The sequence below is a fragment of the Giraffa tippelskirchi genome, chromosome 2 (assembly GCF_054371585.1).
Source record: "Giraffa tippelskirchi isolate mGirTip1 chromosome 2, T2T-mGirTip1v1.2.pri, whole genome shotgun sequence".
NCBI lineage: Eukaryota > Metazoa > Chordata > Mammalia > Artiodactyla > Giraffidae > Giraffa > Giraffa tippelskirchi.
In genome coordinates, this window is record NC_137276.1 from 122,984,981 (window position 1) to 123,005,959 (window position 20,979).

The 20,979-nt window shown below is 37.6% G+C and overlaps 1 long non-coding RNA gene across 4 annotated transcripts in view; it reads right to left on the bottom strand.

Moving 5' to 3' along the window:
- LOC145522842 (uncharacterized) overlaps positions 1 to 20,979 on the bottom strand; it is a 90,707-nt gene that overhangs the window by 2,916 nt on the left and 66,812 nt on the right. For 3 of the 4 annotated variants that reach the window (XR_014066188.1, XR_014066190.1, XR_014066193.1), the window contains exon 3: positions 5,299 to 5,371. This is a non-coding gene — a long non-coding RNA (uncharacterized LOC145522842). Of the gene's footprint in view, positions 1 to 3,288; positions 3,417 to 5,298; positions 5,372 to 20,979 lie in introns of those variants that run through there. The other variant, XR_014066191.1, reaches the window with a different exon arrangement.

Here is a 20,979-nt window from a genome sequence, read left to right on the forward strand (position 1 = left end):
AACACACAGAGGAACTGTACAAAAAAGATCTTAATGACCCAGATAATCACAATGGTGTGATCACTCACCTAGAGCCAGACATCCTGGAATGTGAAGTCAAGTGGGTCTTAGGAAGCAACACTATGAACAAAGCTAGTGGAGGTGATGGAATTCCAGTTGAGCTATTTCAAATCCTGAAAGATGATGCTGTGAAAGTGCTGCACTCAATATGCCAGAAAATCTAGAAAACTCAGCCATGGCCACAGGACTGGAAAAGGTCAGTTTTCATCCCAGGCCCAAAGCAAGGCAATGCCAAAGAATGCTCAAACTACTGCACAATTACACTCATCTCACACACTAGTAAAGTAATGCTCAAAATTCTCCAAGCCAGGCTTCAACAATACATGAACCATGAACTTCCAGATGTTCAAGCTGGTTTTAGAAAAGGCAGAAGAACCAGAGATCAAATTGCCAACATCCGCTGGACCATCGAAAAAGCAAGAGAGTTCCAGAAAAACATCTATTTCTGCTTTATTGACTATGCCAAAGCTTTTGACTGTGTGGATCACAATAAACTGTGGAAAATTCTGAAACAGATGGGAATACCAGACCACCTGACTTGTCTCTTGAGAAACCTGTATGCAGGTCAGGAAGCAACAGTTAGAACTGGACATGGAACAACAGACTGATTCCAAATAGGAAAAGGAGTACATCAAGGCTGTGTATTGTCACCCTGCTTATTTAACTTACATGCAGAGTACATCATGAGAAACGCTGGGCTAGAAGAAGCACAAGCTGGAATCAAGACTGCCAGGAGAAATATCAATAACCTCAGATATGCAGATGACACCACCCTTATGGCAGAAAGTGAAGAAGAACTAAAGAGCCTCTTGATGAATGTGAAAGAGGAGAGTGAAAAAGTTGGCTTAAAGCTCAACATTCAGAAAACCAAGATCATGGCATCTGGTCCCATCACTTCATGGGAAATAGATGGGGAAACAGTGGAAACTGTGTCAGACTTTATTTTTTTGGGCTCCAAAATCAATGCAGATGGTGATTGCAGCCATGAAATTAAAAGAAGCTTACTCCTTGGAAGGAAAGTTATGACCAACCTAGATAGCATATTAAAAAGCAGAGACATTACTTTGTCAACAAAGGTCTATCTAGTCAAGGCTATGGTTTTTCCATTAGTCATGTATGGATGTGAGAGTTGGTCTGTGAAGAAAGCTGATCGCTGAAGAATTGATGATTTTGAACTGTGGTGTTGGAGAAGATTCTTACGAGTCCCTTGGACTGCAAGGAGATCCAACCAGTCCATCCTAAAGGAGATCAGCCCCGGGTGTTCACTGGAAGGACTGATGTTGAAGCTGAAACTCCAATACTTTGGCCACCTTGTGCCAAGAGTTGACTCATTGGAAAAGACCCTGATGCTAGGAAGGATTGGGGGCAGGAGGAGAAGGGGACAACAGAGGATGAGATGGCTGGATGGCATCACTGACTCAATGCACGTGAGTCTGGGTAAACTCCAGGAGTTGGTGATGGACAGGAAGGCCTGGCATGCTGCGATTCATGGGGTCGCAAAGAGTCGGACACGACTGAGCAACTGAATTGACTGACTGACGATGTGTTTGAGGGCTTCCCTGATGGCTCAGCAGGTAAAGAATTGCCTGCAGTGCAGGAGACACAGGAGATGCAGGTTCAATTCCTGGGTCAGGAATATACCCTTGAGGAGGATAATGGCAATGTACTCCAGTATTTTTGCCAGAAGAACTCCATGAACAGAAGACCCTGGCAGGCTATAGCCCAGACATCGCAAGAGTCAAACACAACTGAGTGACTAACGCATGCATGCACGCACAGATGATGTGTTTTATGACAATTTCAATATGCAAATATACATTTTCATGATCCTTGGTATAGATTCAATAAGCTCATCCATTTTTTAATAAACAAGATGTTTCCCTTTTATCATGAACAAGTGAAATCTGTTTATATCTATATTAGATACAATTGTATTCTATTTTCTATGGCAGAAAATAAAACAAATAGTAACTAAAACAAGATATTTCCACCTCACACTAAATAAGTCTAGAAGAAATAGTATAGATATTATGGAAACTTTCAAAACATCAGAAACTCAGGCACCTTTTAATTCCCTGAACTCCTTCTCTTTGGTATGAGCCTCATCCTCATGAGGCTTCAATATGCCTGCTAGAGCTCCAGCCATCTGTATCTTCATTCCAGGCAGCAAGATGGAAGAAAAAGAGAAGATACAGCCATTCCCTCACAGGAGATTACCTGGAAATCCTCACTCAAATTTTCTGCAACGATACCACTGATGATAACTTAGTCCCATAGCCATATCTAGCTGCAAGAGAGGCAGGTACCGATGTGCTAAGGTAAAAGTAAGTATTCTGTTACTAACGAGAAAGGGAGATAATAGATATTGGGAAGCCACTAGCCATCACAGCTACCATACTGTGGGGCATGCTTCCCAAGAAAGTCATGTTAATATATATTAAATATGTATATATATATATATGTGTGTGTATATATATACACACACACACACAGTTATTTATATATAAATATATGTGTGCAGAAATATGTATATGAAGAAATAGAATGTCCTGAGATACTCAATAACCCTGTATCACCCAATACATCTGCACATTCATTGATATGTTCCCTTAAATATAGACTTCATAAAGGTGTTTCTCAATTGAGAATAGTGTGCCGATAACTGGGCTTATTTACATTGTAAGGAACATTTTGAGGTAAAGATTCTCTTAGTGCAGAATACTGACAACCAAGTCTAAGTCATAAAATTTTTCATGTCTAAAAACAATAGCTAATAGAAAGGACATAAGGAAAATGGTACAGATTAACCTGAATGGAAAAAAAGAACGAACTCCTTACTGTTTATTACACTATGGGAATTATTATTTTATGGTACAACTTGGAGTTAAATCTATGAATGTGTTTATTCAATGTTCTGACAGATTCAGAGTCCACTGACAACAGCTGAGAGTCTATTCAGTAGAAACTGAGCAAGATGCTTTTAATTACGATTTCTTGTTTAAAAGTCACACAATTCTGGAAGGTGCCATTAGACTGTATGGCTAATGCATAAATCACAGCTGAGAGAACTTAGCTACACTAGGCAAGGTGACACATATCAGCAGAAAGCTGGAGTACAAATCAGACCCTCCAACACCATGTAGTTTTTTTATCCATGGTCAAACTGCTGCTCCAGTAAATGACTGATTCTAATTTTGAGCATCTAAGAGATATACGAGATATACATACAAATCTCAGGCTCCAAACTATGCGATGCAATGATGAGTGTCTTAAGTCTTAAAACATTTGATGTTTCATTGAGCCGCATTTATTCTTTAACAAACATAGCATTCTTGAGGCATGAGTGGCTATAACCCTGGTTGCAAATATTGAAAAGTCAGAGGAGAGAAAAGTAATTTACAATAGAGACTTGAACTAATAAAGAATAAAAATGCCTTATTCAGTATTTATCATTCAAGGATACTAGAAAGCTGTATAAGCCCATAGAGCATGGATTAACAAACTTTGTAAAGAGTCAGATAGTAAATATTTTAGGGTTTGCAAGCCTATATAGTTTTGGTGGCATATTCTTTGTTGCTTTGTTTGTTTGCAATTCTTTAAATGTAAAACAGATTTAGACCAGCTCTGACTCCTTGAATGTAGTTTGCCAATTCCTACATAGTGAAATAACTACTTTCATGCTCAAAACAACAGCAAAAATCAAACTTCCTGGCTTTGGTGAAAAGGTTGATTAGAAAGCTAATGCTCTCCACCTAACCCATAGCAAAACTAAATTATGAACCATACAATTGATATCAAGAGTGGCAAGAGACCACTTGCTTCTGCACTGTGCTGTGTGCTAAGTCACTCCAGTCATACCTGACCCTTTGTGACCCCATAGACTGTAGCCCACCAGGTTCCCCTGTCCATGGGACTCTCCAAGCAAGAATATTGGGGTGGCTTGCCATTTCCTCCAGGTTCCAAAACTGGAACCTTTAGCCCATGTTCTAGTGCAATTGCAACAGCCGTCCTCTGAGCTGTCCACTATTTCACAGCTCTTTCTGCATGAAGAGAGATGCAGACTTGGAAAATTAAACTACTCAATCAAGGTGAGAGAGATTTCCAACAAATGGGGGATGTAATAGCGAATTAAAGGGAATCATGTGGCTTTCATTATTCTTCCTACTCAGAACTTAACCCCTTATAGTAGTATATGATTGTCTTAGTAATTATGAGTACTTGTGAAAGGTGTATTTGACTTGCTAAAGATGGTACTGAACTCTCTCAATTTATGATTATGCATATTTCCATATCTTTTCTTTTACATATATACAGTTCTTTATTTTTATTTTTAAATGTTGTTATTTAGCTATTTTTGGCTGCACTGGGTATTCATTGCTGTGCACGGGCTTTCTCTAGTTGTGGCGAGCAGAGGCCACGCTCTAGATGCAGTATGCGGGCTTCTCCTTGCAGTGGCTTCTCTTGTTGCAGAGCATGGGCTCTAGGCCGTGTAGGCTCAGTAGTTGTGGTTCCTGGGCTCCTAGAGCACAGGCTCAGTAGTTGTGACACACAGGCTTAGCTGTCCCTTGGCATGGCATGTGGGATCTTCCAGGATCTTCCACTTCCGTTGCATTGAAAGGCAGATTCTTAACCACTGAACAACCAGGCAAGTCCCTCCAGATCTTTATCAGTAAGGGATCTGCTACAGCAAGCAGCTGCTATGGAACCATCTAATTTACATACCAAATGCCTTAAATGGTCTGGATGAAGATAATGTAGTCAGTACCTTCTGTTTTCCTTTATTTAATTTACTGAGAAATCAATAACTTAAGTGGCGTTCACATTTTCAGGCTTATCAAACTGTAAAAATATTACACTTACTTTCAGATTAGGTATTGTCTAAACTATATACTCGCTGAAGCCTCAACATTTTGATCTTTCAGTGACAGTATATTTCTTAGCAGCACTTGAAAAGTTTTTACTTAGAGCATGAGTGTGACAAAAATCAAATGGATTATGGGCTTACATCAGTTCTCAAAGGTAATGGTTCAATTGTTATGCAAAGTAATTGTAATTACCGCTAAATTCACTGTGGCTGGAATTACCACAGATCTCCCACCATTAGAAAATTACATATGCATTTCATCAAAAACCTTCTAACTATGGGCATTATTTTCATTACTTTTGAACTGTAACAATTCTGGTGCCCAGTAATTAGTAGTGAATGTAAAAACACAATTGTGAAGTAATTATACTTACGGTCACTCTATCATCTCAACTGTGCATTCTGCTTTCTGGCTGTTTGACTTCAAGCCAACCACACCAAGCAAGTCTAAAGCAATAATAAAATCAGAAACATAAGGCCACTGAATGTATTTTTTCCTCTTTATTCTAATTTGTCTTTAATTCAAATGAGACAACCCAAAGAGCTAATTAACTAGTCCCTGGAGGTAAATGCCAAGATCTTTAAAGTGAATTGTTCATGGGGTTTTTCCCCCCTCTGGAAGCCAACTGCTTAGCTGCAGAAAACAGGTAGCCCACATACAAGGCCTAAAGCTGACCATTTATAAAGGACAAAGCAGCAGGAAGCTATTGATATGCTCTTTTTATTTTCTTCAGGCTGTAAGATTGACAGCTACTTTTTCTGAGAATTGTTTGCTTATACAAAAGATGAACTTGAAATATATTCAGCTATTGATGGGAGAAAAAAAAAAGATAAAACATGGCAGACTGCACTTACATGCTGTTATTGAATGAAACCCAAAGCAAAGAGTTTTAGTTTGATTATTAAATTATAGGTGTTGATTTTATGCTTGCATAAAATTCACTTGTTTTACATTGCTATTTCCTTTCAAAAGGTTGGCCATGGAAGGAGTGACCTGTGGACAAATGTCCTAAGAATGGAAGCCATATATATGACATAGTCAGTTCAGTTCAGTTCAGTCTAATAGTCAGTCCGACTCTGCGATCCCATGGACTGAGGCATGCCAGGTTTCCCTGTCCATCACCAACTCCTAGAGCTTGCTCAAACTCTTGTGCGTTGAGTCGGTGATGTCATGCAACCATCTCATACTCTGTTGCCCCCTTCTCTTCCTGCCTTCAATCTTTCCCAGCATCAGGGTCTTTTCCAATAAGTCAGTTCTTCACATCAGGTGGCCAAAGTATTGAAGCATCAGCCTCAGCATCAGTCCTTCCAATGAATATTCTAGACTTATTTCTTTTAGGATGGACTGGTTGGATCTCCTTGCAGTCCAAGGGACTCTCAAGAGTCTTCTCCAACACCACAGTTCAAAAACATTAATTCTTCAGCACTTAGCTTTCTTTATGGTCCAACTCTCACACCCATACATGACTATCGGAAAAAGTATAGCTTTGACTAGATGGACCTCTGTTGGCAAGGTAATGTCTCTGTTCTTTAATATGCTGTCTACGTTTGTCATAGCCTTTCTTCCAAGGAGCAAGTGTCTTTTAATTTCATGGCTGCAGTCACCATCTGCAGTGATTTTGGAGCCCAAAACAATAGTCTCTCACTGTTTCCATTGTTGCCCCATCTACTTGCCATGAAGTGATGGGACCAGATGCCATGATTTTAGTTTTCTGAATGTTGAGTTTTAAGCCAACTTTTTCACTCTCCTCTTTCACTTTCATCAAGAGGCTCTTTAGTTCTTCTTCACTTTCTGCCATAAGGTTTGTGTCATCTGCATATCTGAGGTGATTGATATTTCTCCCAGCAATCTTGATTCCAGCTTGTGCTTTATCCAGCCCAGCATTTCACATGATGTACTCGGCACAGAAGTTAAAGAAGCCTTGACATACTCCTTTCCCAATTTGAAAGGGAAATTGGGAAACTGGGAAAACTCCCAGTCTGTCGCTTTATGTCCGGTTCTAACTGTTGCCTCTTGACCAGCATACAGATTTCTCGGGAGGCAGGTAAGGAGATCTGGTATTTCCATTTCTTGAAGAATTTTCCAGTTTGTTGTGATCCACACAGTTAAAGGCTTTGGCATAGTCAATAAAACAGAAATAGATGGGTTTTTTGAACTCTCTTGCTTTTTTCAATGATCCAATGGATGTTGGCCTTTTGATCTCTAGTTCCTCTGCCTTTTCTAAATCCAGCTTGAACATCTGGAAGTTCACAGTTCACATACTGTTGAAGTCTGGCTTGGAGTATTTTGAGCATTGCTTTGTTAGTGTGTGAGATTGAGTGCAATTGTGCAATAGTTTCAATATTTTTTGAAATTGACTTTCTTTAGGATTGGAATAAAAACTGACCTTGTCCAGTATTGTGACCACTGCTGAGTTTTCCAAATTTGCCAGCATATTGAGTGCAGCACTTTCACAGCATCATCTTTTAGGATTTGAAATAGCTCAACTGGAATTCCATCACCTCCACTAGCTTTGTTCTTAGTGATGCTTCCTAAGGCCCACTTGACTTCCCACTCCAGGATGTCTGGCTCTAGGTGAGTGATCACACCATTGTGGTTATCTGGGTCGTGAAGATCTTTTTTGTACAGTTCTTCTGTGTATTCTTGCCACCTCTTCTTAACATCTTCTGCTTCTGTTAGGTCCATACCATTTCTGTCCTTTATTGAGCCCATCTTTGCATGAAATGTTCCCTTGGTATCTCTAATTTTCTTGAAGAGATCTCTAGTCTTTCCCATTCTGTTGTTTTCCTCTATTTCTTTGCATTGATCACTGAGGAAGGCTGTCTTATCTCTCCTTGTATTGTTTGGAACTCTGCATTCAGAAGGCTATATCTTTCTTTTTCTGCTTTGCCTTTAGCTTCTCTTCATTTCTCAGCTATTTGTAAGGCCTTCTCAGACAACCATTTTGCCTTCTTGTCTTTGATTTTCTTGGGGATGGTCTTGATCACTGCCTCCTGTACAATGTCACGAACCTCTGTCCATAGTTCTTCAGGCACTCTATCAGATCTAATCCCTTGAATCTATTTGTCACTCTGTCTATCAGATCTAAACCCTTGTATCTATTTGACATGGTCAGGGTAACTCAAGAGGGCAAAACTGAATCACCATATTAGATGGACAGTCTTGATTCTGTTATTCATGTCAATGTCCCACACAGCAAATACAGACATAAATACTTCTATTATCATGCATGTCCATACAGTTTCTTAAACCAGGATAGAAAGCATCCTAGCAAACATGCCATCTACCCAGGGCATTGTTAGAGCTGAAAATGGAATTGAGGTATGCTTTTCTTATGATAACCCAGATTTTACCTGATTCTTTTATCTGTCACCTCTTCTCCAACATATCCTAATTATACATCTAATCATCCCAGATCCTTTCCATACTCCTTCCCTAGTATTCAAAGACTTCTTCATTTTGATACTGTTTACTAGAGGGGATGTGTGTCTTGGCAAAAACACTGAACAGAAGTTTATGGTTTTAATCCCAGCACAGTCTCTGATAACTCTGAGATATTAAAGGGATCCATTAATTTCTCTTGCCCTTAGTTTCTTCATTTTCAAAATAACCTTAATAAGCATTATGATCATTGAAAGTTCAAAGATTCTTAGTCTGCTTATCAAGACGTACCCTGTACTACAGGTCATCATCTGAAGACATGCTCTTTGAGCATACTGTGTGCTCACAGGACCCCTAGCAGACTCCAAACCAAGGATCACTTAAGATCTTTCCCTTTCTAAGTCTACTCTGCAAATCCTACCTTCCCCTCCCACATTTCACAACACTAGTCTTCTCTGATTCCCTTGTCAGGATTAATTTCTCCTTCACCCATAACCACCCTTCATCCAAGTTATTTTTAGATTATGCTTCATGGGTTTTAGCAAGTTATGAGGTCAAGAAGAAAGGATACTATACTTGTATATTTGTGATCCTAAGCCACTCCATACAACGTTTTATAATTAATATAATCTCAGGTAAAATTAGTTGACTCAAATTGGATTCTCTGTTATGTACTAGTCAAAAATTTGTATTATATTTTAAAAGCTTTTGTTTTGAGTAATATTTTCTTTGTTTTGGCTTCCTAGTGAAACCTAATGAGAAAAAATTCAGTTGGAACCACTAGTCCTAAAATCAAATAATATAGTCATCACTACTTAGGTCAGAAACAATAAATCTACTCTAAATCTCTTTAGTCACATCTAATCAAATGTAATTATTCTCTTGTGAGTACTCTACATTTGAATACTTCAAATCTCAGTGTGCCCATCTCAAGTGTTGCTATGGGGGTGGATAAATGTTTGTCTGGTATTGCCTTTGCATCTGTGGTCTTTCAGTTCCAATCAGTAATTTATTGGCTTCATGCTAATTGGTAAAGAGGATTAATCAACAAAATTGGCACAGTTCTTTGCATTGTCCTGCTACTACATGCTGAAATGCATGAGTGCATACACACATACACATATACCCACATTTACACCCACACACAGTTTTGTGTGTATCACACAGACACCAAACATGTTTTTCCACACTTTAAGACATACTGAGAAAGCAGAGGAAGGACTAACAAATGAATTTTCACATTTTCGTCCTTAGCAAACTGTAACAATTTCTTGCCCTAGCACTGAGTTCTGAAGTTCAGTTGTTAGCACAAATCATGGCAATAGCGCATCACAGAACCTCTGATAACCACGTTACATGGAACATTATGCATTCTCCTCTCTACATCCCCAAACTATACTCAATAGATCCACGGAGAACCCCTGCTACTGACTGAATGTATCCCTTTGAAACAGAAGGGAAGGAATCAGGGAACAAACTTTAGAACAATTACATAGCCCAAGGACATGACAGAAACTGACTGGAAACAAATAAGTCCAAGATAGCAGATGAGTTGACTTCCACCACACCCTGAGCCTCAGCATATGCTCATTGTAACCTAGATAGCATATTTAAAAGCAGAGACATTACTTTGCCAACAAAAGTCCGTCTAGTCAAGGCTATGGTTTTTCCAGTGGTCATGTATGGATGTGAGAGTTGGACGGTGAAGAAAGCTGAGTGCCGCAGAATTGATGCTTTTGAACTGTGGTGTTGGAGAAGACTCTTGAGAGTCCCCTGGACTGCAAGGAGATCCAATCAATCCATCCTAAAGAAGATCAATCCTGGGTGTTCATTGGAAGGACTGATGTTGAAGCTGAAACTCCAATACTTTGGCCACCTCATGCGAAGAGTTGACTCATTAGAAAAGACCCTAATGCTGGGTAGGATTGGGGGCAGGAGAAGAAGGGGACGACAGAGGATGAGATGGTTAGATGGCATCACTGACTCGATGGATATGGGTTTGGGTAGACTCCGGGAGTTGGTGATGGACAGAGAGGCCTGGCGTGCTGCAATTCATGGGGTCGCAAAGAGTCGGACACGACTGAGCCACTGAACTGAACTGAACTGAACTGAACATGTCAGCAAGCTAAATGACGTACCCACCAGCATCACGGCAGTTCCGAGGCCAACCATCAAAGGCCAAAAAATGGGCCATGGCCCAAATCCTGGAAATCCCTACCCTTTCCCCAAAATAGTTGGAATCTTCCTAATCATTAACCTATGAAGTTACCCAGTCAATAAAAACTAACCATGCCATACTTCAAGGTCACTCTTGCTGTCTGAGATGGCCTGCACTCTGTCTGTGGAGTATCTCTCTCTCTATAAATAAATCCACTTCTTACCTGTCACTTTTTCTCTCACTGAATTCTTTCTATGACAAGACATTAAGAACCTCAGCTTCACTAAGTCCTGAAACTAGGTGTGTGATCTCACTTAAAAGACCATGGATGCAAGTTCCAATCTGGGTCTTAATGTAGGAGATAGATGGGCTTCACATTAGACATTTACAACTAGCCTTCTGTTTGCATTTCCTGAGCCAAGAGACAGGTGGGCTCCAGTTGAGGCATTTACAATCATCCTGAAGTTTGCCCTCTGAAATGGAAGTAATAACAGAAACAGGGTAAATAGTCAGTGCCTGTCTCTTGTAAACACCTTAAGGTAACAGTCATGGCAAGGACAAAGAGGGGCAAAATCCTGTTTGAGTAAAAGATTAAGAGATCTCAGCTCCTCCCTCTTTTGGGACAAGGGAGACACTACACATGCACATAAGGGCTCTTTGTGGGTCAAGGGATAATGCCAGGCCATAATGAGTCTTGCTCCTCCCAGAAGCCTTTACTTCAAGATCCATCTTTGGTGAGGGGTGGCGTGCGCGCCCCAGGGGAGGGTCCCAGGGAAGGTCAGGTGTGGGGAAAGAAACCAGATAATTGGCTTGTAGGAAGACAAAGTCCCAGAAGAACTGACTTATATAAATGATGTGACAGTCTTTTTACTGCGCTCTTCCTCATTAGGCTGGACACCCACACCCTTTCTCTCTGGGTGTGCATCTCTGCCTTGCTTCCATCTGACCTTAAAATAACCATTTCTCTGTGTGCTCTCGGACTTGTTGTTGTGCTATATCTCTAGTAAAAAACTTTGCACCTGCATTTACAATTTCTGCCTCTGGGATAAATATATTTTTCACTGGGAGCAAAGATCCAGGGAAAAACACCTTCTAGCCTCTAGCTTTTGCTGGTTTGGTGACTAGGACTTTTGGTTTTCATCCAGACTACCCAGGTTCAATTCCTGGGCAAGGAATTAAGTTCTCGCTTCATGAAACTACTCACTGCTGCCTCACCAAAATCAGTTTTGGCTGGGTTCAAGTCTTGCCTGTGTGGGTTCAAGGCTCAATCGGAGGTACACAGTTTCACCTTCACAATGCATATGTAGAAATCCTACCCCCAAAAGTGGTGGTAATAGGAGGTGAAGCCTTTGGGACCTTAGGTCATGAGGGCAGAGCCTTCATGAACGGAACAAATACTCTCACTTGAAAGAAACTCCACAGAGTTCCCTCATACTTTCTGCCATGGGAGGTTATAACAAAAAGAGCTGTCTATGAAGCAGTTCTCACCAGATATCTGCCAGCACCTTGGTCTTAGCCTTGCCAGCCTCCAGAAATACATATCTTTAGTTTACAAGCCATATTTTTGTTACAGCAGCCTGAACAGACCAAGACAACCCAATTAATTCAGTGATGGGTGAATAAAAAGAAACAAACAAAAAAACTGACAAAATAATCTAAGGCAGAGAGGATGGAAATGGCAGCAACATTTGGTAACGAAGAAAGCATTTACCAAAAACAATAACAAAAAAGCAGATGAAAATTATGATCATATATTTCACCAATAATTGTATTAGAAATTAATTCCTTAATGGGAAAAAGCCTTAGGCAAAAATATAAAAGAACTACAAGAAGACTATAAATATAATCTGACAGATTTAAGAAAAGAAACAGAAGAAAAAATTTTAACTGAAACGAAGCCAAAATCAGAAGGAAAGCAAAAAATTGAAAAATATACAGAAAACAAAGCAAGGAACAAAAAGGTAGAAATGGAAAAAAGTGACCAGAATAAAATGGAAATAGAGAGCTAAAAGGAATTAGAAAGAAAATAATGGGAGACAGAAGACAGCAAGCAATCCAACATTCACGTGAACATATTTCTCAAAGTAGAAGAACAAAATAATAAAACAGAGCCAAATTAAAAGATATACTTTAAGTCAAGTTTCCCAATGTGAGACTGTAAGAGTGAGAATACTGAGCCAAAATGGTTGAAGGGGAGGATGAAATCCTTTTCCCTCTATCCTTCTAAAGTCTAGGCTGGGGGCCTGTAACAAAAGACAAATTAACAAGAAAAAAATCAAAGAGAAGGGTATTAGCATCTGTATACATACAGGAAAAACCCAGGGAATGAGTAACTCAAAGAGGTAACTTAGAATTGGGGCTAAAGTACCATCTCAGCATAGACAAAGAAAGAGGGTGTGGGGGAGGCCAGTTAAGGGAAGGTGACCAGGAAAAGTATGGGAAACAAGAAAAATGTTTCCTATGCAGATTTAAGTCCTTGCCTTCTCCACTGACAAGAGTCTCTTGTGATTTAAAGTCATCCTTCTCTTCCTGGTACTGAGAAAGACACTCTTAACAAACGAAGAATATAAATTTATAAATGTAAATTTCCCTTACAAAAATGGTAGCCTACTATGTTTTCAGAGCTTCTCTTGTGTCTGGTCTTTTTAAAAAATAATCAGCTCAAAATTATCCTTATGCCAGAGGCATATTCTGGTTTCCTAGAGTCATATTTTTGGGGTGGCATAGTCTGATCTCCTACATAGTCACCACTGAAACACATCCTACTCAGTAAAGTTACTAAACTTCAATTTTTTAAAAAATTTGGCTAAACGATCTTGTTTGGAAATATTCTAAATATTTATTTTGGTGGTAGTGACTCAAGAACGTTCATTTTGAAATAATTCATCAAACAATATACATGTGATTAATAATGCTTTCCTATAAATATGTTATTTTCAAAATAGTTAAAAATCAATATGAACCAAATAACATTGCATCAATATATATAGAAAAACTAATAGTGGATGCAAAGAGACACAGAAATAAATATTACTATGAGAATTAAGTTTTTACTCACTCAGAACATAACAGAACAAATGAACAAACAAAAACAAGTACACAGATTGTTAAGGTATGTTCTACCAAACGTCTTTTCAGTAAAATCCATCTTGTCTAAGAGATGCATGCACACATCTGGTAGGATCCTAAGATATATCAAATATGGACTGTGAACCAGGCAAATCAAAATGATCGGCCAACAGAAACCCAGAAGAAAAATCCCATAAAAGTAATTCAAACTGCCACAAGGGTGAGACTCAGGGACCTTCCCCCTGAGTCTGACCATGTACCTATCCACATGTACAGTACTCCTTTTTCTACTAATAAACACTTAACTTGCATCACTACTTTCTGTCTTTGTGGAAATTTCTTTTCTGTAAAGCCGAAGGTCAGGGCCCTTGTCACTGACCACTGGTCTCATGGCTAGGACCTGGTGCTTTCACCACCATGACCCAGCCCAATCTCTGGCTGGGAACCCAAACCCTGCTTCAAGCCATTGCAGGTCAAGGCCAAGCAAAATCAAGATGATCTAAATAACATAATTAATAAAGCATATATAAATATTATATTTGAACTCTGCAAAAAATAGAGAATGTATCTTCCTTTGAAGTGCTCATGAAACTTTCAGGGACACTGGTTACAAACTCGCTTCAAAAAAAATCTATAAATTTCAGAAAGTAAAAATGATCCAGGATACAGGTAACACTTTCTGAACTCATTACACAAAATTTTTTTAAAAACAGTAACATTACAATGTCTTTTTAAAATAATTCTAGGTAAAAAGAAATAAAAAACAAAACTAAAGATGGTCTAAAAGAAATTATAGGGAACTTGCTTGGTGGTCCAGTGGTTAATAATTCACCTTCTAATGAACGAAGTGCAGGTGTGATCCCTGATTAGGGAGCTAAGATCCTACATGTGCCTCATGGCCAAAAAAAAACTGAAATACAAAACAGAAACAATATTGTAAGAAATTCAATAAAGACTTGAAATATTGTCCACATCAAAAAAAAAACACTTAAAAATTAATTAATTTTTTTAAATAAAAGAAATTGTAATAAAAACACTGCATATCTAAACTAATGATATACTGAAGCAGAGTTGAGAAGAAAATTATAGAAGCATATCATTGACATAAAAAACTAGTATAAAGATATGAGTGTATGTACATACACACACACCCCCCAATAAATAAGAAGGAATAAAACAAGCAGCATGTAATTCAAGAATTTGAAAAAAGAATAAGTAAAATAAAAGGAAGAATTTTTTTCAAAAGATAAATACAGTTATAAAATTAATAAGTAAATCACAAAATTGTATCTCTGAACAAAGGATAAAAATAACAAGACATATAAATTATTAGCTAACCTAACATAGGAAAAACGAGAAAAAAAAATATTCTGCCAATAAATAACCAGTTAAACAGAGGAAATTTAAAAACCATAAGAAAGAAATTTGGTCCAATCCATGGAAATAAAGTTCACAAATTTGGGTTAAACAGATAATTTTCTAAGAAAAAAATTATAAAACTGATTCCAGAATACATACACACACACACACACACACACACACACACACACACACACACACACACACACACACACACACACACACACACACATATATAAAATCGAAAAAATTTCCATAAAAGAAATAAAGTTAAGCAACTGACTCTTCCTGAAAAAACACAAGACACAAATAATTTCACCAAAATTCCAAATAACAGATAAATCCATGCTGTTGCATAGAAAAAGAGGAAAAATTTCCAATTATATTTGAGAAAGCAAGACTGAACTCAAAACTAGAAAAGGTTTTAAAAGGAAAGAAAAGAAAGAAGGAAGGAGAAGAGAAAGGAACAAAGGGAGAAAAGAACGGAACCACAACTTCAGTCCACAAATGAGTAAAACAAAAAAAAATTTAAATAAAATTTTACAAACTGGAATCCATCAGCTCAGTAAAAAACAAGAACAATAAATATTATGTCCAAAAGAAATTTATCACAGAAATGCAAGAATGTTTTAACATTAAGAAATTTATTAACATAATTCTCCATATTATTACATTTAAGGACAAAATCATATGAATATCTCCATACTCATTTAAAGGACATTTTTTTATATAAGTTCACATCCATTACTAATGAAAATGGATTATGGAATATGAATAGAATAATATAAATAGATATGAATAAATATGAACAGATAAAATAAGTCTATTTTCACTCAAGTCAGGTACATCCCCAATCACCATGATTGTCCTGAAAGTACCACATAATGCAATTAGACAAAGGAAAGAAGTTAGAGATATAAACATTAAAGAGAAGAGGGAACTATGACTGAACTCTTAGAAATCCCAAGAGAATTGATTAGAAAACATCCCACAAACATAAAAGAAATTCATAAGGAAGAATAGTACATAAATATGAAATTCAGTAGCATTTTATATATTTTAAAATGCTTAAAAATGTTTAAAAAAAGAGAGATAACAGACTCAAAATGGAGTGACTTGTGCTAAGCCCATACTAAACTGAAATTTAGTATCTTACCTAATTGCAGTTTCAGTCTCCCCTAGGAATATAATCTTAATCAGCCAATCTAGAATTCTCTGGTCAACAGTAGTAAAGTATTCTGCCTGATAGATACCGTCCACTTTTCAAAGAAAGATGAGATAGTTCACTTTTTCCCATGTCCCTGCCTGCTTCTGTCTATAAAAACCTTTCTTTTTCTATGCTCTTCGGAGTTCCTTTCTACTTGTTAGATGGGATGCTGCCTGATTGATGAATCATTGAGTAAAATCAATTAGATCTTCAGATTTACTCAGTTGAATTTTGTTTTTCAACATCCTAACCAACTGCCACTTAGAAGATATAATGAAAGAAAAGACTCCACTTAAATAACAACAAAAATAACAAAATGCTTAGGGATAAACTTGATAAGAAATGTGTGTATCATAAGAAGGAAACTTTACAATACTTATGAAGGATATATACAAAAGTGACTCAAAAAAATGGAAAGGCATACCCTGTTCTTTGATAATAAGAATCAACATCATAAATGTAAGTATAATCAATACATGCAATCAATATCAATTCTCTATAAGTTAATTCATAAACTTAGTGAAATCCAATCCCAATAAAACACCAAAAATTTTAACTACTCAAGGTGATGTTAAAGTCCTGGAAAAATAAATATTTATTTCATTTGTTTGTTTAATAAATTAAACTCATTGTTTGGAAATACTTGAATATCTATGCAGTTATGCAGTGTTAATTGTAAAATCAAAAAAGTATAAGCAAGTGTGTGTAAATAGGATTAGATCAATAAAAGTGTATCCATACAATGAACTTCTAGGCAGCTGTAAAAACAAAACACACACACACATACAAAAACTAAGCCCTAAGAATTTCTCTGAAAAAAGAAAAGTAATGCAGGAGAAATAGCTTTACCACGTCAGCCAATTAAAACATCTTATATGGCCTCAGTAAATAGTACAGCAATCATACCTGAATAAATAGTGAGACAAATTAAACAAATAGAATGTTCAAAAATAGGCCTGCAGAAAGAGAATGTGTTTTACTCACATTAGGGCTCATTCATTCTTGGTGGTGTACATTCCAAGGGTCTGTACAAACATATAATGACATGTTTTCACTTTTATAGTATTATACAGAGAATTCTCACTGCCCGAAAAGTTCATCCTCCTATTCATCTTCTTCTTTCTTAACCCCTGGCATGTGTGGATTTTTGTGTGTATATAAATTTCCAACACTCTTGGGTAAATATAAGGAAGCCCAATTGCTGGATTACATGGTAAGAGGATGTTTTAGTTAAGAAATTGCTGAACTGTCTTCCAAAGTGGCTGTAATATTTTGCATTCCTACCAGCAATGAATGAGAGTTCTTGCTGTTCCATATCCTTGCCAAAATTTAGTGTTGTTAGTATTCTGGGTTTTTGGCCTTCCTCATAGGTATATAGCATATCTCACCATTTTAATTTGTATATTTCCCTGATAACATGTGGTGTGGGGCATTTTTTTATGTATTTATTTGTCATCTTCTTTGGTAAGGTGTCTGTTAAGGTCTTTGGCCCATTTTTAAATCAGGTTATTTTCTTGGTGTTGAGTTTTTTTTTGGTGTTGAGTTTTAAGAGCTCTTCATGTATGTCAGGTAACATTCCTTTATCTAATGCATCCTTTGAAAATATTTTTTTCTGAGTCTGGGGCTTGTCTTTTCATTCTCTTGGTCTTTTTTGTTCCACAGAGTAGAAATTTATAATTTTAATGAAGTCCAGTATATCATTCTTTTCTTTCATGGATCCTACGTTTCATGTTATATCTTACTTACCACCACACTCAAGGTCATCTAGGTTTTCTCCTATATTATGTTCTAGAAGTTTTATAGTTTTGCATTTTACATTTAGGCTGTGCTCCACTTTGAATTTAATTTTTGTGAAGGGTATAAGGTCCGTGTCCAGATTCTTTTTTGTGTGTGCATGTCCAGTCCTAGCATCAACAGAAAAGACTGTTTTTACTTATTGCCTTTGCTCCTTTGCCAGAGATCAGCTGACTTGATATATGTCAGTCTATTTCTAGATTCTCTCTTATGTTCCATTGATCGATTTGTCTATTCTTTCACCAATACCACATGGTTCTGATTACGGAACTTTAAAAAATTTTTTTATTTAGTTTTTAATTGGCATATAGTTGCTTAACAATGTTGTGTTAAATTAATAATCAAAACTATTGAACTGGTTCAAAATTTAGAAGAGCATTATAAAAATTCTATCTAAGGAGGTAATGAAATGCTTCCTTGTGTGTTTTACTTACGTAGCAAATATTTACTAAGCATCTATTCTGTATTTCTCTGCATTATATTAAATGTTAGAGAAACAGTGAGTAACACAACATTCATGATTCCTGGCCTCATGAAGTTTTCAGTTATATGAAATAAAGTGCATTTACATGCGTTCAGTTCAGTTCAGTCACTCAGTCATGTCCGACTCTTTGCGACCCCATGAATTGCAGCACGCCAGGCCTCCCTGTCCATCACCAACTCCTGGAGTCTCCCTAAACCCATGTCCATCGAGTCAGTGATGCCATCCAACCATCTCATCCTCTGTTGTCCCCTTCTCCTCCTGCCCCCAGTCCTTCCCAGCATTAGGGTCTTTTCCAATGAGTCAACTCTTTGCATGAGGTGGCCAAAGTATTGGAGTTTCAGCTTCAACATCAGTATTACATATTTATATATATTTTTCTAATATGTCTGTATAATTTTATGGAATTGAATTATCCCTCAAATAAGCATAATTATGGAGACAGATCAATGGGGTTATGTAAGTTAGGAAGGAATGTTGTGTAGCCTTACCAATCATAAGAAAAATAGCATTAATTCCATTCCAATAATTCCTTGAAACCTCTGTTTGTTAAAGATCAAGCTTTAGAAACATAGCTAGTAAATCCCAAGAGTTCTCCAAAGTTAGTCAGAAAAGTTTCCCAATAGAAAATGGTTCCTAAGACTATTCTCCAAGTCCTAACTCCAAACCAAGAAATGGCTAGCCAGGGAATACATGTCACTGCCTGGTTTATAGAAGACCAAGAGTTTTATATATATATATCTCATATACACAGACAAAATTGCATGGTCTCTAAATGTGGACTCGTGAAAAAATATATATGAATAGAGAATAAAAAATAAGTATTCTCAGGAAACGATTGAATTTTATTCAATACTTTTTATACCTTTGGCTGGAGGCTCAGATGGTCAAAAATCAGCCTGCAATGCAGAAGAACCGGGTTCAAGCCCTGGGTCAGGAAGACTCCCCTGGAGAAGGGAATGGCAATCCACTCCAGTATTCTTGCCTGGAAAATTCCATGGACAGAGGAGCCTGACAAGCTATAGTCCATGGGGTCACAAAAGAGTTGGATATGCTGCTGCTGCTGCTAAGTTGCTTCAGCCGTGTCCGACTCTGTGCGACCCCATAGACGGCAGCCCACCAGGCTCCACCGTCCCTAGGATTCTCCAGGCAAGAACACTGGAGTGGGTTGCCATTTCCTTCTCCAATGCATGAAAGTGAAAAGTGAAAGTGAAGTCACTCAGTCGTGTCCGACTCTTCACGACCCCATGGCCTGCAGCCTACCAGGCTCCTCTGTCCATTGGATTTTCCAGGCAAGAGTACTGGAGTGGGTTGCCATTGCCTTCTCCGGAGTTGGATGTGACTGAGCGACTAACACACACTTTTTATATTGCACATTAATATACCAGTTCTGTTCCCAAAGGGTTCTCACTTCTTCAATTATATAATTATATAATGGTCACATTCCATTAATTTCTCAGGAAATTAAATTTTTATTTTATGGTCATAGTGGCTCAGGTTTCAAAGAAAATTCTTTTAAGTTAGCTAGTATAAATTCTCACTGTATCTAACTGACATTAAAAACAGTTTAAGATGCAATCCTTCTTTGTTCCACGCACCTGGATAGAGGTTGAGAAGACAGACCTGAAAAGAATATAGGCCTTATCTTTGAAAGATCCACAGCCATATGAGGAAGAGACATACCTAGATCCAAGTTATGAAGGCAATAAGGTGTCCTAATGCATAACGTGGCATGACAGACATGGGGAGGATGTGCTTATTCTCTGAGAAACCACAAAAGAGCTGGCATTTAAGCTGAGTCCTGAAGGAAAAATATGGGTCCATTAAACAGACAAGGAGGTAAGGGAAGTGAATATAGAAAGGACAACATATGGTAGCTTGGTTTGGCAAAAGAGACAGACACTGAAAAAGCTATTTGGGAAATCTCTATTTGAGTTGGAGGTGAAGCACCTTGTCAGCTGGCAGGCTGTTCTACTAGGTGACAGGCCAGCAAGCCACCTGCTTTATTTTGAGACCTCTAATTGTCATTATGAGTAAGTCCTTCTCTTTAAAGAATACATAGTTTTCTCCAAGTAGGAATACTCGTCTCACGTGTAGTAGAGGTTAGGTTGGTAGATTGTCATATGTCAAATTATATGATTTAGGGAGGTGAAAGGAGTCCCTCATTAATTGTACTTACTATTCTCCCTTTCAAGCACTGTGGCTATCCTTACCCCTGTCCCCCTTTCCAAGCCTTTCCTTGACTTTTCTGCTTTATTCTATCACAAACTTAGCTTTCACTTTCTATAGACTTCTAGATCAGTAACTATGTGTGTATTACATTTTTAGCTTCAAAAAATATGGGTCCCTTGCATCAACTGTAATACAAATTCAGATTTATGCATTTTAAAATTCTTTATTGTGATTTTTGAGTCTTAAGAAATAAATGGAAATAAACATCTGTCTTCAGTATGCCATTTATATTTAGATGGCCTAGTTCCATTTCTAAGTGCTAATAAATTGTGCTTTTGGTAACTACTTTTGATCTTGCTCACAATCAAAAGTTGCCTCTTCAGACTTCGGAATAAAATTTTATTTATTTATTTATGGAACTGCACTTTTTCCC